The 16070-nt window shown below is 43.1% G+C and overlaps 1 protein-coding gene across 10 annotated transcripts in view; it reads right to left on the reverse strand.

Moving 5' to 3' along the window:
- The window catches only part of LOC121275620 (alpha-1,6-mannosylglycoprotein 6-beta-N-acetylglucosaminyltransferase A-like), a 110471-nt gene extending 94779 nt beyond the window's left edge, over nt 1–15692 (reverse strand). For 7 of the 10 annotated variants that reach the window (XM_041183104.1, XM_041183102.1, XM_041183103.1 and 4 more), the window contains exon 1: nt 15245–15541. The gene's annotated coding sequence lies outside the window, so the exon portion shown is untranslated. Of the gene's footprint in view, nt 1–2091; nt 2112–11267; nt 11288–15244; nt 15542–15611 lie in introns of those variants that run through there. The other 3 variants (XM_041183095.1, XM_041183097.1, XM_041183098.1) reach the window with 3 other exon arrangements.
- Between the last annotated feature and the right edge of the window lie 378 nt (nt 15693–16070).

A 16070-nucleotide genomic window follows, 5' to 3' on the forward strand; every position in this document is an offset into this window, starting at 1 on the left:
GCAAAGTATCGGACCCATTCTGCTGTTCTATCCCCATCTCCTGTCTATGCCTCAAGCCACACATTGATCCTCATGATCACCCTATTAATACTTTCACAAGCATGTGACACTGGGAGTAATCTAGTGATTACTATCTTTGAGGTCCTACCTTTTAATTTCCTCCAGAGTTCCTGAAAATCTGACCATAGGATATTAATGCCTGCCCTCATGGCTAATGACACAACATCTGGCTCACTCCTTTTCCCTTGCAGAATGATGTGCACCCTCTCAATGATGTCCTTTATCCTGGCACCAGGGTGGCAACACATCATGCAGGGCTTATAATGATTACATAAAAGCCCACTTGTCCCCCAAACTATAGAATCTTCTTTAACCTTTCTATTCTTTGCTGTTCCCTCTTGTACATTCTCTCGTCCATTGCTGCCATGGTCTGGACAGTACTCCTTCAAGGTACTGACACTCCCAGCAGTCTCCAATACTGAGTCCCTGTTTGAGACTGGCACACAGCCGGAAGACTCCTGCACTTCCTACTCTTCTGGATGGCCACCCTTCCACAATCCTGAATTCTCAGTTGGTAGGGTGACCACCTCCTGCAACATACAATCCTGGAAACTCTCATTCTCCCCAGTGACTCCAGCTGCCCCTCAAGTTTAGTGATCCTGAGCTCAAACTCAAGCAGCTGGAGACACTTCCTACACATGTAGTCACCCTATATACAAAGTGCCCTGAGGTTCCTTGTGATTAAAGCATAATCATTTTCATATTATTTTTCTGGTTTATTATGAAATAGTTTATAGGTGTAAGTATAGTTGGATCTGTGTGATTTAATTACATGTGGAGTCAAGTAGACTGCAAGCTTGAAATCATCAAAAGAAGCTCAGTGCTTGACATGTTAATAGGTAAACATGGATGCTGGCTTGGCATATAAGCTGCGAAGGGAATTTGCATTTTTAGATAAATGAAAGGATTTGGATTTCAAAGGGATCTTGGTCTGTTTACAAGCCAGATAAGCAAGGCTAAGGAATGTGTTTATTTTTCCCAAAGGTAACTGACAATATTGGCAACATGAAAGTTTTTATACTATGAGGAAAATACAGTTTCAAAGACATATGGAACAACAGAATTTACATATTAAAAAGAGAGAAATATAAATAAAGGGGAATGAATGGCTATGTGGGAGAAGGCCACGTAAGATCTAACAGGAGTGCGAGAAATAGCCTTAATGAAGCCGCCGGCCATTTGTGCATAAGTCTGCTATTTAACAAAACTGAAGTTGGGGAAAAGCCATTTGGAATCCCACTGTCAAGTGGGTATTGTATGAACTTGCTGGCTGTTTTAAATCTAAAATCTATTTTGGGTTGTTGCCTTAAAAGGGGTGTAACTGGGGGTCAGGTTAATTAGGAATTTTAGGAGTTATTATAGTAGTAAGTAATTGTAGTCTTATGTATGTGCTTAAAATCTTTTGTCTTGTTAATAAATATTTTAACTTAATTTTTAAAATCGTTAAAGGTCTTTGTGAACTTATTACTTCTGAGTTCAGCACACATATCTTCTTGTAATAAATACAAATTGCAAAACCATTGCAATAACGCGACCAAGTTTCCCTTGTGGATTTGGTCTGCCTGGCACACATCATATGCCACATCATAACAATCCCACATGGCACAGAAAATGCAAGCAACCAGTCTTAGCTGCCCATCCCTGGTCTAAAAAGATCTCTATCAGCCCTCTTTCAAAATCTAATTCTTAGCTTGTTTAAACTGCCTGTAGACCTGCTCTGTGTTAGTACTCTCATTACTTCAATGACTGTTTTACTTACCCCGATTGAAATTTGTAATTTCTCAGATCCTAGTTTAAACAAATGTCTGATGTCCTGTTGTGATAGGTTATGAACCTTAATTCCAAACCTCTATCTCAGTTTAATTAGAGTCTAAAATTGCAGTCAATTGACCCAGATTTTACTATTGACCATTATTTCAATTGCAAAGAATAAATAGCAACTTCTGGCAGCCATACATATGCAATAAGGCATGGAATTCAAGAAGTTGCTGTTCAAGTTACTCCTCCAGAAGCTGCAAGGTGTTCTCTCACCAAAATGCTCGGCATTGTGACGTTGTACTTGAGTGATAGATACCCATGAAACATGCCAGAAAAAGTTACGGCTCTTCCATTCCTGCATAAATAAATTTTTAATGCTAAGTTTTAATTATAATTTAGTTATAAATTAAATAAATAAATGTTGCCAAGTCAGATTCATTAAGGATACACATGGCTCCTTCCCCTGTTCAGACAATTCTAGACCACTTGTAGAGAGTTTGCCCCAAAATGGCTTTCTGATCACAATGTGTTAGTGTAAAATCCCACTAAGTCTGTGCTTAGGTGTAATGAACTGGTATTTTATTTTTATTCTCTCACAGGATGTGAGCATTGCTGGCTAGGCCAGCATTTATTGCCCATCCCTAATTGCCCTTGAGAAGACAGTAGTGAACCGCCTTCTTGAACCATTGCAGTCCATGTGATGTAGGTACACCCACAGTGCTGGTAGGGAGGGAGTTCCAGGTTTTTGACCCAGTGACAGTGAAGGAATGGCAATATATTCCCAAATCAGGATGGTGCATGGCTTGGAGGGGAACTTGCAAGTGGTGGTGTTCCCATGCATCTGTTGCCCTTGTCCTTCCAGATGGAGGCTTGTGGTGCTAGAGAAGATTACAGAAACAGGGAGAAAGGAGGCTATGAAGGGATTTGGAAAAAAATACAAGAATTTTAAAATCGGGGCATTGTTAATTGGGAGTCACATAAGCCAACAAGCACAGAGATGATAGGCAAAGGGACTTGCTGCAAGTTAGGACAAAGAAAGCAGAGTTTTAGGTGATCTCAAATTTACAGATGATAGAACATGCAGCACCAAAAAAAGTCTATATGAAAGATACTCATAATGCCAACTACAGGTTCTCATTTAAATTAGGTCTTTGGGCAATTTTCAAGATTCCAAATTCCATATCTCTAAGAAGGCTATGAGAACTGTAAGCTCAATTTTTCCCTACTCTGTCAGCTGACCCTCGATTCGAGGATGACATCTATTCAGGGTCACGAGTTTCTACCATGGATCTTCAAAGGAACATAGGAGCAGCAGTAGGCCATTCAGCCCATTGAGCCTGCTCCGCCATTCAAACAGATCATTGCTAAACATCTACCTCTGTGCCATTTTTCCTCACTATCCCCATATACCTTGATGACATTTGTATCCAGAATTCCACTGATTTCTGTCTTGAACATGCTCAATGACTGAGCTTCCACAGCTCTCCGGGGAAGAGAACACCAAAGATTCATCACCCTGAGTGAAGAAATTCCTCCCATATGACCATAAGACATAGGAGCAGAAATTAGGCCATTTGGCCCATCGAGTCTGCTCCGCCATTCAATCATGGCTGATAAGTTTCTCAACCCCATTCTCCCTTCTCCCCGTAACCTTTGATCCTCTTACCAATCAAGAACCTATCTATCTCCGTCTTAAATACACTCAATGACCTGGCCTCCACAGCCTTCTGTGGCAATGAACTCCATAGATTCACCACTCTCTGGCTAAAGAAGTTTCTCCTCATCTCTGTTCTAAAAGGTCTTCCCTTTACTCTGAGGCTGTGCCTTCAGGTCCTAGTCTCTCCTACTAATGGAAACATCTTCCCCACATCCACTCTATCCAGGCCTTTCAGTATTCTGTAAGTTTCAATCAGATCCTCTCAATCATCTCAAACTCAAATGGCCTGCTCCTTATTAGAGACTGTCTCTCCTGGTTCTCGACTTGCCAGCCTGGGGAAACATCCAATTCACATCTACCCTGTTACACCTGATAGAATTTAGTAAGGTTCAATGAGATCACCTCTTGTTCTTCGAAATTCTAGAGAATATAGACCGAGGTTCTTCAATCTCTCCTCATAAGACAATCCCGCCATCCCAGGGATTAGTCTGGTGAACCTCCAATGCACTTCTTCTATGGCAAGTATATCCTTCCTTAGACAAGGAGACCAAAACTGTACGCAATACACCAGGTGCTGTCTCACCAAGGCTCCAGCAAGGCATCTTTACTCCTATACTCAAGTCCCCTTGCAATGAAGGCCAACATACCATTTGCTTTCCTAATTGCTTGCTGCACCTAGAAATTAGCAAAAGTAACCCCACTTTTTAAGAAGGGAGGGAGAAAACTGAGAAAAAAGCGAAATACTGCTGATCCTGGAAATTTGAAACAAAAACAAAAATTGCTGGAAAAACTCAGCAGGTCTGACAGCATCTGTGGAGAGAAAGGCAGAGTTTACGTTTCGAGTCCTTATGACTATTCTTCAAAACAAAACTGAGACGTCTACAGACCTGTTAGTTTGATGCGGGTAATAGGGAAAATGCTAGAATCTATTATAAAGTTACTCATGAACAAGAACATCCAGGTCCCTTTCGACATCAACACTTCCCAACCTTTCACCATTTAAGAAATACTCTGCCTGTTTTTTCTACCAAAGTGAATAACTTCACACTTATTCACATTATATTTTATCTGTTGTCTTCCTACCTATTCACTTGGCCTGCCCAAATTCCACTGAAGCCTCCTTGCATCCTCCTCAACTTACACTCCCACTTGCAGAATCGATAAAATTTTGAAAGACAACCACCAGTGCATCCAACATTCAAGAATGTAGCTCATCTGGTCCAAAGATTTATCAGCCTTCAAAACCAATTAATTTTTTGAGCACTAGCTCTTTATTAATATTAATTTATTTCAGTTCCTCCTTTTCGCAAGTCATATGACTAAACAGGCTGAACCTGGATCCCACAGGTCTGGGTTGATAGGAGTTTTGATTGAGCAACATTCAAGGACAGACTGAGCCTCTTGTATGCAGGATTGAAGAGCTGCCCCACAATGTAGTGGGATCCGAAGTGTAGGATTTGCTTCCTTTTCTTTCCTTCTCTGCCATTGCTCTGTGTCATCATCAAGGCTTTTGGACTCAAAGCATGGTGCAGCTTGATGGATAAATTGTCACCAGTTTTAACAATTGGTAGCAAGCTCCTCCCAGTCATTAATGTCAATTTTGCTGGGCTTCAACGAGAGCTTCGGTGTGTCTTTATAGCATTTTCTTTATTCTTCCCTGGAATGCTGGCCATTTGAGAAAACAATGCCTGGCGGGGGAGACAACTTTCAGCCATCAAGACAGTGTCCAATTCAATGTATTTGATTTTGCAGGAGTTTTGCCTGAATGTTCGTGGAATTGGCTTTAAGGGGGATGGTTTGTTCAATGGTCCTCCCATTGAATTCAGAGGATGCAGCAAAGGGATTGCTGATGGAATTTTTCTAATGCTCTTATGTCTCGTTGGTGCACAGTCCAGGTCTCACTGCAGTACAGGAGCACGGTGACAACTGCTCTGTACACTAGGATTTTTGTTGATTTGCGGAGGTCTTTGTTGTCAAACACTCACTGTCAGAGCCTGCAGAAGGCTGAGCTGGCGCAGCTGATCTGCTGTTAGATCTCATCAATGGGTGCCTTTTGAGAGAGGCTGCCTAAGCATAGAAAGTGTTCAACATATTCCAGAGTGTCTCCTTCAACATATATGGGAGGAACAATATTCAACTGTACAGGTCTGGGTTGATAGGAGTTTTGATTTAGCAACATTCAAGGACAGACTGAGCCTCTTGTATGCAGAATTGAAGAGATGAAGAATAGCTTGCAAATCTGGTGCAGAGTGGGCAACATTACTGCAGCCATCCGCAAACTTTAGACCATGATGTCTATGGTGGTCAGTTTAGTTTTTGGCATAGAGGCAATTCATGTTAAAGAATTTGTAATCTATCCAGTCTTTAATACTCACACCAGAGGGCAGTTGATCTTTGATGAGGTGAATAGCCACTGTCAGGCAGATTGTAAATAGGAAGGGGGTTATGACACAGCCTTGCTTGACAGCTCTCTGGATTTAGAAATGGACTGTTTCAGGTCTCCCACTCAAGACAGTTTGCAGTCATAGCATCATGATGCAGTCCATGTCCAAATGCAGCAAGAGCTGGAAAATATCCAGGCTTGGGCTGACAAGTGGCAAATAACATTTGCGCCACAAGTGCCAGGCCACAACCATCTCCAACAAGAGACAATCTAACCATCGCCCCATGACATTTAATGGCATTACCATCGCTGAATCCCCCACTATCAATGTCCTGGGAGAATTACCATTGACCAAAACCTGACTGGACTAGCCATATAAATACTGTGGCTGCAAGTGCAGGTCAGAGGCTCGGAATCCTATGGCAAGTAACTTCACCTCCTGGCTCCCCAAAGCCTATCCACCATCTACAGGGCACAAGTCTGCAGTGTGCTGGAATACTCTCCAGTTGCCTGGAAGAGTGCAGCTCCAACAGCACTCAAGAAGCTTGACACCATCACGGACAAAGTAGCCCACTTGATTGGCACCCCATCCACAAACATTCACTCCCTTCATCACCAACACATAGTGGCAGCAGCGTACACCATCTACAAGATGCACTGCAGCAACTTACCAAGGCTCCTTAGACAGCACCTTCCAAACCCATGACCGCTACCATCTAGGAGGACAAGGTACCAGATGCATGGGAACACACCACCTGTAAGTTCTCCTCCAAGCCACACATCATTCTGAGTTGGAAATATATCACCGTTCCTTCACTGTCGCTGGGTCAAAATCCTAGAACTCCATCCCTGACAGCACTGTGCATGTACTTACACCACATGGACTGCAGTGGTTCAAGAAGGCAGCTCACCACCACCTTCAAGGGCAATTAGCGATGAGCAATAAATGCTGGCCTAGCCTGTGATGCCCACATCCCATGAATGAAAAAAAAATGCAGGATTGTGAAGAAGTTTCTTGGACATCCAAATCTCTGGAGTACAATCCATAGAGCCTCGTGATTTACTGAGTCAAATGCTTTAGCCAGGTTGATGAATGCAATTAAGAGTTCTTGGTGTTGTTCTGAACATTTTTCTTGGATTTGTCTGGCAACAAAAAAAACCATGTCAGAGGTTCCTCTGGAAGTTCTAAAGCCACACTGTGTCTCTGGGAGGATTTCTTCAGCCACAGGAAGTAGGCAATTCAGGAGAATGCATGTTTGCATTTTCCCTGCTACGGGCAAGAGGGAAATACATCGATAGTTCCCACAGCATGATATATCTCCCTTGAAGACAGTGACAACTGTTGCAGGAAGGGGAAGGATGAGTTTTTTTTCCCTCCCAAATCCGTAAGACAGATGCATGGAGTCTTGATGTGAGCAAAAGCTACCAGCTTTGAAGACATCAGCCACAGGCTTTGTTGTTTTTCATCTATTTGCTTGCTTGTTTTTTTTCAAATAAGTTTTTATTAATTTATGGGATGTGGGCTTCACTGCCCGGGCCAGCATTTATTGCCCATCCCTAGTTGCCCTTGAGAAGGTGGTGTTGAGCTGCCTTCTTGAATCGCTGCAGTCCATAGGTACACCCACAATGCTGTTCAGGAGAGTGTTTCAGGATTTTGACCCAGCGACAGTGAAGGAACGGCGATATATTTCCAAAGCAGGATGATGAATGACTTGGAGGGGAAATTCCAGGTGGTAGTGTTCCCATCTATCTGCTGCCCTCCCATCATTGGTGGTTCACCCATAGATTCCATCACAGAATACTGCGGGTGGGAGGGGGTGGTGTGTGTGTGTGTGTGTGTGTGTGGTGTGGTGGAATAACCTGGAGAGTATCAGCTTCCACTGTGGATTCATGGTTGAGGAGTTGTTGTAAATGTTCTTTCCTGCATTGATGGATGGCATTGTCATCCTTAAGATGAGCAAAGAGGATTTTGTACATTTGACCTTGGTCTATAGATGCCCCTAGTAGCTTCAAAAGCCACAAGGCATGCCATGATGGCCAGCATAATGTTGGACCTCTTCGGTTTTCCCTTCACCCACTTGTCCTTTATTTTCCTTTACTGTCTTTGGCTGTCAGCCTTGAACAGCTGGAATGCTGCCTTGTTGACTTGCAAACTTCGGTTGTTCTACCAGACAACAAAGGCTGCTGGTTTTTTGAGTTGGATGTGTGAAGATTTTCCCTACTAAGCAGGGCACGTTTCACTTGCTTTAGAAGGAAGGAAGGAAAAGAGAGGTGTCAGGGGGCTAAGATCTCACTCTATATTTTTATAAAAATATATCATCCTGGCTAATCTGTAAAATTATTTTTTTTAAAGAACTGGACAAAGGTTTTAAGCCAGGACCAGTTATGGCTCACAACATAGGAATTTTTGACCTTCAGAAACAGCGATTCAGAAGAGATTACTGTCTGAAACAAATTTGGATTTTCAGAAAGCATTGGAAATTGTGCTGGCAATGGAAGGTGCAGTGAGGGACTCAAAGGCCATACAGGGAGTACAAAATGACACCATCCTCCATGTTGGGTGGGAAGCCTCAGCCAAAAGGAGCACAAAAGTGCAAGCTTTACTCAGAAGTGGGAAGCAGCCACCATTAGCAGGCAAAATAAAAACTTAGCAGCTAAAACATGGCATAATGGCAACAGAGGTGGAAGCAGATAGCCTTGTAATGAACCACAGTTTAAAAAAATTGAATGTTTTTCTGTCATCGAAACTGATAACTCATGAGACATTGTCATGAATCAGGCAGACTTTCAAACAAAAGCAAAAACCCAATGTGATCAACAGCATTGAAAAACCTGAAGTAATAGATTCAGATATTTATTCGTCGTATAATCTAAAGGTCGAACCTATGTAACCATGAGTGAATGAGAGGCCAATCAAAATAGAGGTGGATACAGGAGTGCCCGCTATGGTGATAGGTGAGCATACTTTTAAATACCTGAATCACGGGGAACGTAACTAAATTTGGAAGAAACAGATGCCAAATTGAAAACTTACACCGAGAAGACATAAGGGCATAAGTAAAGTCACAGTACACTACAGAGGTCAAACAGTGAAATTACCCTTGATGGTGGTAGCAGGCGAGGGACCTAGCTTCCTCGGATGAAACTAGCTGAAATTAAATTGGAATGGGCTGAAATCTGCCAACTGAGAACTAATGGGCTATTAAGAGCTACTACAAAAACATGCCTCAGTCTTCAAGGACGAACTTGGAAAGATCGAGGGGCTACGAGCAAAAATTCATGTGAACCCAGAAGCAACACCCAGATTCATGAAGGCTAGACCAGTGCCTTATGCAAGGTGGGAAAAGGTAGAAACCAAACTGGACAGATTAGGAAAACTAGGAGTGATACAACCAGTGCAATTTTCAGAATTGTGCTTGTTCTCAAACCTGACCAAAGTGTTTGAATATGTTCGAATATGTGGAGACTACAAATTAACAGTCAATAAAGTTCGACAGACAACCCTTACCAAAAAGACTTGTATACTAAACAGGTAGGTAGAACTGCTTACATGAAACCTAATATGAGTCATGCTTATCAACAATTGGAATTAGGGAAGGCCTCCCGGAACGTTACCATTAATACACACAAAGGGTCATACTAATATACCCATTTACCTTTCGGCGTATCTTCAGCTTGTGTCATATTCCAAAGAACCATTGCAAGTTTACTACAGGGACTGCCCCATGTTGTAGTTTATTTAGATGATGTTCTGGTGACAAGACTCACTGAAAAGGGACATTTGGTAAACTTGGAAGAAGTTTTGAAACATTTTTTGCAGGTGGGATCGTGTTTATAAAAAGAGTTCACATTCTAGAAGAAGATAACCTACCTAGGTCACAAGGGAGATTCACAAGGCCTACACCCAGTTGAGGAAAAAGTGAAAGCCATTAGAGAGGTGCCAGCAAAGAATACATCCAAACTCAAATCATTCTTGGGGACGATCAATTACTATGGGTGCTTCTTGCCTAATTTGTCAACAGAACTAGCACCAGTGTGTTGCTTTCTCAAGAAAATGGTCTTGGCAAACACCACAGGAAGAAGCTTTCACAAAAGTGAAACAGTTGTTGCAATCATCTACCCTTCTAGTGCATTTTGACCTGAAGAAAGAGTTGGTGTTGACATGTGACACATCTCCCTATGGAGTGGGAGCAGCGCTCTCCCATCAAACGGAAGATGGATCAGAATGGCTTATAGGATACGTATCAAGTACACTCAATACAGCGGAAAAGGTGTGCTCTGTTAGAAAAAGGCCTGTCAATCATCTTAGGTGTTAAGAAATTTCACCAGGATGTATAGTCATCATTTTACTATCATATTGGACCAAAAGCCATTGCTGGGATTGTTCAGTCAAGACAATGCTATACCACCTATAGCCTCAGCAAGAATACAAATATGGACATTGATCTTGGCAGCATGTGAGTATACCCATAGGCCCAGAAGTCAAACTGCAAATGCTGATGTGCTTAGTCATTTGCCCATGCAAGTAAATGGTGAGAATGTTCCAACTCCTTAAGAATTCATTTTATTACTGAACTTCCTGGATTCATCATTGACATGTGCTAGACAGGTTAGCGATTGGACATATCGAGACCCAGTCTTATCCAAAGTACAAGAGTAAGTTCTTCATGTTGGTCACGAGAACAGGAATCTGATGAAATGAAACCGTATTTTCAGAGAAGATACAAGATAACCAACCAGGAAGGTATCTTATTGTGGGGAGCCTGAGTGATTATTCCTCCAAAAGGACGAAAGCCATTGCTGTCTGAATTCACAGCACACATCCAGGAATTTCCCAAATGAAGACCATAGCACGCAGCTATCTATGGTGGCCTGGGATGGATGGAGAAATAGAGAACTTAGTGAGAAGTTGTATGCAGTATCAGCAAGCTCCATTACACCCTTGGGAGTGGCCAGGAAGGCCATGGGTGCAATTACACATTGACTATGTGGGACCTTTTATGGGATCAATGTTTCTACTTATCGTCGATGCTCACTCAAAATGGATGGACATATATGAAGTGAAGTCACTGACATCTCCTGTTACAATTGACAAGCTACATCATACAACAGGTGTCACATTTGCGGAATTGTTGATGAAGCGCAGTCTCCAATCGAGATTGAGCCTAATTATGCCAAACTTCAGAAGGGGCGGGGCGGGAGGTGGAGAGAAATCAGAAAACTGGACATGACTAGCACAGTTGTGACAGGACGTTTAATGTAGGAAAGAAGGTATATGTGAAGAATTTTAGAGAAGGACCAACATGGTTGTTTGGTGAAATAAGTTCAATAACTGGACCTCTTTCCTATCAAGTGAAAGATAGAGTCCTACAGAGACATGTGGATCATATAAGAGGAGAAACAAAATACCCAGAAATGATTCCACCAGTGTTCACGACTGAGCCAATGTCTCCTGTTGAAAGAGCTCAACTGAGTACAGATGTGTCTGAAGGGTCGAATATATCTGAAAGAGTCAAGACGACAGATTTGCAGGTACCTACCAAAGAGACGAATGCTCAGACAATTCTAGCGAAGGAGGTTCCGGATCAAACATCAGAAGCTGTAGAGCTGAGATGTTCTACACACATAAGAAAAGCCCCAGAAAGACTGACTTTGTAAATTACTTATCTGTGTGAAAACTTTGATATTTTGAGAAAAATTGTAAAATGTATCTGAGTAAAGGGGGAGGGAGGTAGTAATCTGATGTGCAATATACCTTTAAGGCGAATGTTGAAATAAAAGATCACATGATTTTGGTATCCAATAACAGAGTAGCAAGGGCTACCTCTGTAATCAGTGGTCTTGAGTTAGAGTCTGAAGTGTAGCTGTTGAGTTCCTTTTATAAATAAACAGAACGTGTTTCTTCTAAGAACTGTCTAGTGATCTTCTCTGTCTATGGTACCAACTTGGTCACTCTGAAACAAGCATGCAGCCTGGATCCTTTAGTCCCAGCAAACCAGGGTATGGGATCCAACAGGTTTATTTGATAAAACAAATTTACTGCATTTAATAATTTTCCACTGTTCAGTGCCATACTAAAATCATGAGAACCTAAAACATGTATATCAACAAATACAAAAGTTACCTGTGTACTATTAAGCAACAATTACAAGTGTTATTCCAGGTAGCAATAGTATTTACATAACGCTCAAGAGCTTGGATTGTGCAGTGTTGCCCAGAAAGATCTAGTGATCTCTGTGACATGATATTTCCTTTTTCAGACAGTAGTTTAAAATGAGGTGCCAAATAAAGTGATGTCTTGGTGTGCAGCTGTACTGATATTAGCTAACAAATAAACAGCAAATCTCAATGAAGAATTCATACATAAACCAGGAAGCTAAAAGCACTTAACGATATTCACTTTTAAATTTCCACATGGTGACATAAATGATGATGATTGGGTTAAGATTGAAGCAAAAGCAAAGATAAGCAAACTTGTTTAATTTTTTTTTAAGATCGGAATATTTATATCATAATGGGGGGAAAGCTTCGGGTGGACCGGACAGGTTGCCTGGGGGTGGAAGAGAGTCGGGTAGACAGTGGGGTGGGGGTGGGTGGGTGGGGAAGGGGTGTTGGGTGGACAGTGGGGTGGGGGTGGGTGGGTGGATGGGGAAGGGGTGTTGGGTGGACAGTGGAGTTTTACTTATTCATTCATGGGATGTGGGCTTTCCTGGCTGGGCCAGCATTTATTGCCCAGCCCTAATTGCCCTTGAAAAGGTGGTGGTGAGCTGCCTTCTTGAACCACTGCTGTCCATATGGTGTAGGTACATCCACAGTGCTGTTAGGAAGGGAGTTCCAGGATTTTGACCCAGCGGCAGTGAAGGAATGGCGATATATTTCCAAGTCAGGATGGTGAGTGACTTGGAGGCAAACTTCCAGGTGGCGGTGTTCCCATGTATCTGCTACCCTTGTCCTTCTAGATGGTAGTGGGCATGGGTTTGGAAGGTATTATTTAAGGAGGCCTGGTGAATTACTTCAGTGCATCTTGTAGATGGTACACACTGTTGCCACTGTGCGTCAGTGGTGTCACAAATGAATGTTTGTGGAATGTCTGGGGGAGAGGGGTGTCGAGATTGGGGTTGTTGTTCAGAGTCCCGTGGGGGTTCAGGACAATAGTTACCCAGAGACAGAAGTGGTTTTAATTCTTCTAACTTTTCTGGGGATACCATTCCTGTAAGACAGTTGGAACCATCCAAACTGTGATTTAATTTATAGTATCAAGTGCAGGGCAATTACCCAACCTAAGCTTGAACTTCCTGGGCATTTGCTGTGCAATGCTTATGTGGGAACTGCCAGGGATGGTCCCCCAGTGCGTCTTTGGAGGAACCCCCCCGTCCACATATGACGTCCCAGAGATGTTAAGTTATGGGCCTTCATCAATTCAAACGATTTCTCCAGGACACCGCAACACTGCAGCCTCTGGGGAAGCACAGAATTACATCTAGTAATGTACAAGTTGAACATAAGAACTAGGAGCAAGAGTAGGCAATTCAGCCCCTCGAGCCTGCCCCATCATTCAATACGATCATGGCTGATCTCATTTCACCCTCAACAATTTCCCACCCTCTCCCTATAACCTTTCAACCCGTTACTAATTAAAAACCCGTCTATCTCCTCAAATTTATTTAGCATCCCTGCATCCAATACCCTCTGAGGTAGTGAATTCCACAGATTCACGACCCTTTGAGAAAAGTAATTCCTTCTCATTTCTGATTTAAATCTACCACCCGTTAGCCTAAAACTATGGCCTCTCATTCTAGAATGCCCCACAAGGGGAAACATCCACTCCACAACTACTTTGTCTATTTCCTTTAGTTTCTTATATGCCTCAATTAGATCTCCTCTCATCCTTATAAACTCTAGCGAGTATAGCCTAAACTGCTCAATCTCTCCTCATAAGAGGAACCCCACAGCTCTGGAATCAATCTAATGAACCTCCTCCAATGCAACTAGAACCTCCTCCAATGCAACTACATCCTTCTTCAAGTAAGGGGACCAAAATTCTGCACAGTACTCCAGGTGCAGTGTCACCAATGCCTTGTACAGTTGCAACAACACTTCCCTATTTTTATACTCTATTCCTTTAGCAATAAATGTCAAAATTCCATTTGCGTTCCTTATTACCTGCTGTACCTGCATACTAGCTTTCAGCGATTCATGCATGAGGGCACCCAGATCCCTCTGCACTGAAGCATCTCTCCATTTAAATAAGTCATCTTTTTATTCTTTCGACGAAAATGGATAATCTCACACTTATCCACATTAAACTCCATCTGCCAAATTTTGGCCCATTCACCTAACCTCTCCATATCCATTTGTAAATTCCTTATTTCTTCATTGCAACTTACTTTCCCACCTACTTTGGTGTCATCTGCAAATTTAGCTAAAGTACCTTCTATCCCTGAAGCCAAGTCATTAATATAGATTGTAAATAGTTGGGGCCCAAGGATCGAACCCTGTGGTATTGCCTGCCATTCAGAAAAAGACCCGTTTATTCCTACTCTTTGTTTCCTGTCAGCCGATCAGTTTTCTATCCACCTCAATACACTGAAGGGAATACACCACCTGGAAGTTTGCCTCCAAGTCACTCACCATGTTGACTTGGAAATATATTGCCACTCCTTCACCGTCGCTGGGTCAAAATCCTGGCACCCCCCTCCCCTCCCCCCCTCACAACACTTTGGGTGTATCTAGACTACATGGACTGCAGCGGTTCAAGGCGGCAGCTCACCACCACATTCTCAAGGGCAAATAGGGATGGGCAATAAATGCTAACCTATTCAGCGACATCCAGATGCCATGAATGAATAAATCCAAATTTCCTTATATGTGCATTTCAGATGTTGAAGATAATTTCAATAGAGTAATGCTGAATGCTGACAGTTCCAGTGTGATTACTATTGCAGAATATGGACCAATATTACTCCCTCTCCTGTATAAGGAGCATATTTACCATGAGACTTGCAGATATAAGGCTGCCTTTCTCCCAACTAAATATAATTAGAACAAAAACAGAATTACCTGGAAAAACTCAGCAGGTCTGGCAGCATCGGCGGAGAAGAAGAGTTGACGTTTCGAGTCCTCATGACCCTTCAACACTTCTGTTGAAGGGTCATGAGGACTCGAAACGTCAACTCTTCTTCTCCGCCGATGCTGCCAGACCTGCTGAGTTTTTCCAGGTAATTCTGTTTTTGTTTTGGATTTCCAACATCCGCAGTTTTTTGTTTTTATCTCTGTTTTTAGATATAATTAGACATAGCCAGCAGATTGGTCATAACTGCAGCCAAAATAACGGTTAGCTAACAACCCTTGCCAAGTGCATTCAATTTGCTGTCTGATATGCTTACCAGCCCTCTGTACTGCCAGGCACCGGAGACCAGCAACCGCTTATTTTACCCAACGCCAACGTCCCACCCGCCCGTCACGCTCACTTCCCAGCGTACTCATTCTCCGCGGAGCAGCTGCTCGACTCCGCGCAATAAACGGGGAACCGCAACCTCGTAGGGAGTCCGGCCAACCGGCCGATTCCGGCGGTTGCGAGTAGAAGTCCAACCAGCCGGCCGACCGATCCCGGAGGTTTCGGACAGGGGTCGGCCGGCGGGGTTCCAACAGACGCACAGCCGAGTGCCCCCGAGAGGACTGATGTGAGCAGGGGTCCGACCAAGCAGCCCCCGACCCATCGTGACGCAGTACCCGCGCGCTCCCCTCACTTACCCATTCGATTCCGAGTTCCGATCGCTTCCGGCTCTAACACTTCCCCCATCCCAACAACCCCTATCTCCGCGCTCTGCGCATGTGTAGCCGCCTGCCTAAAATCTAGGCGGGGGGAGGGCGAGTTGGTGGATAGAATTGGAAGAATACAGAACATTGCTGTTGAGAAGTCTTAGAGTTTTATAGCACGGAAGGAGGCCCTTCGGCCCATCGTGTCCACGCCGTTTACCAAGCCCCTATCCACTCTAATCCCATTTTCCAGCACTTGGTCTGTAGTTTTACATGCTATGGAGGTTGAAGAGTTCATCTAAATATTTCTTAAATGTTCTGATGTTCCTGCCTCTACCACCCTTTCAAGCAGTGAGTTCCAGATTATCCACACTCTGGGTGAATTTTTTTTCCTCAAATCTCCTCTAAACCCCCTGCCCCTTACCTTAAATCTATGCCCCCTGGTTATTGATC

This window comes from Carcharodon carcharias, chromosome 3 (assembly GCF_017639515.1).
Source record: "Carcharodon carcharias isolate sCarCar2 chromosome 3, sCarCar2.pri, whole genome shotgun sequence".
NCBI classification, from domain to species: domain Eukaryota; kingdom Metazoa; phylum Chordata; class Chondrichthyes; order Lamniformes; family Lamnidae; genus Carcharodon; species Carcharodon carcharias.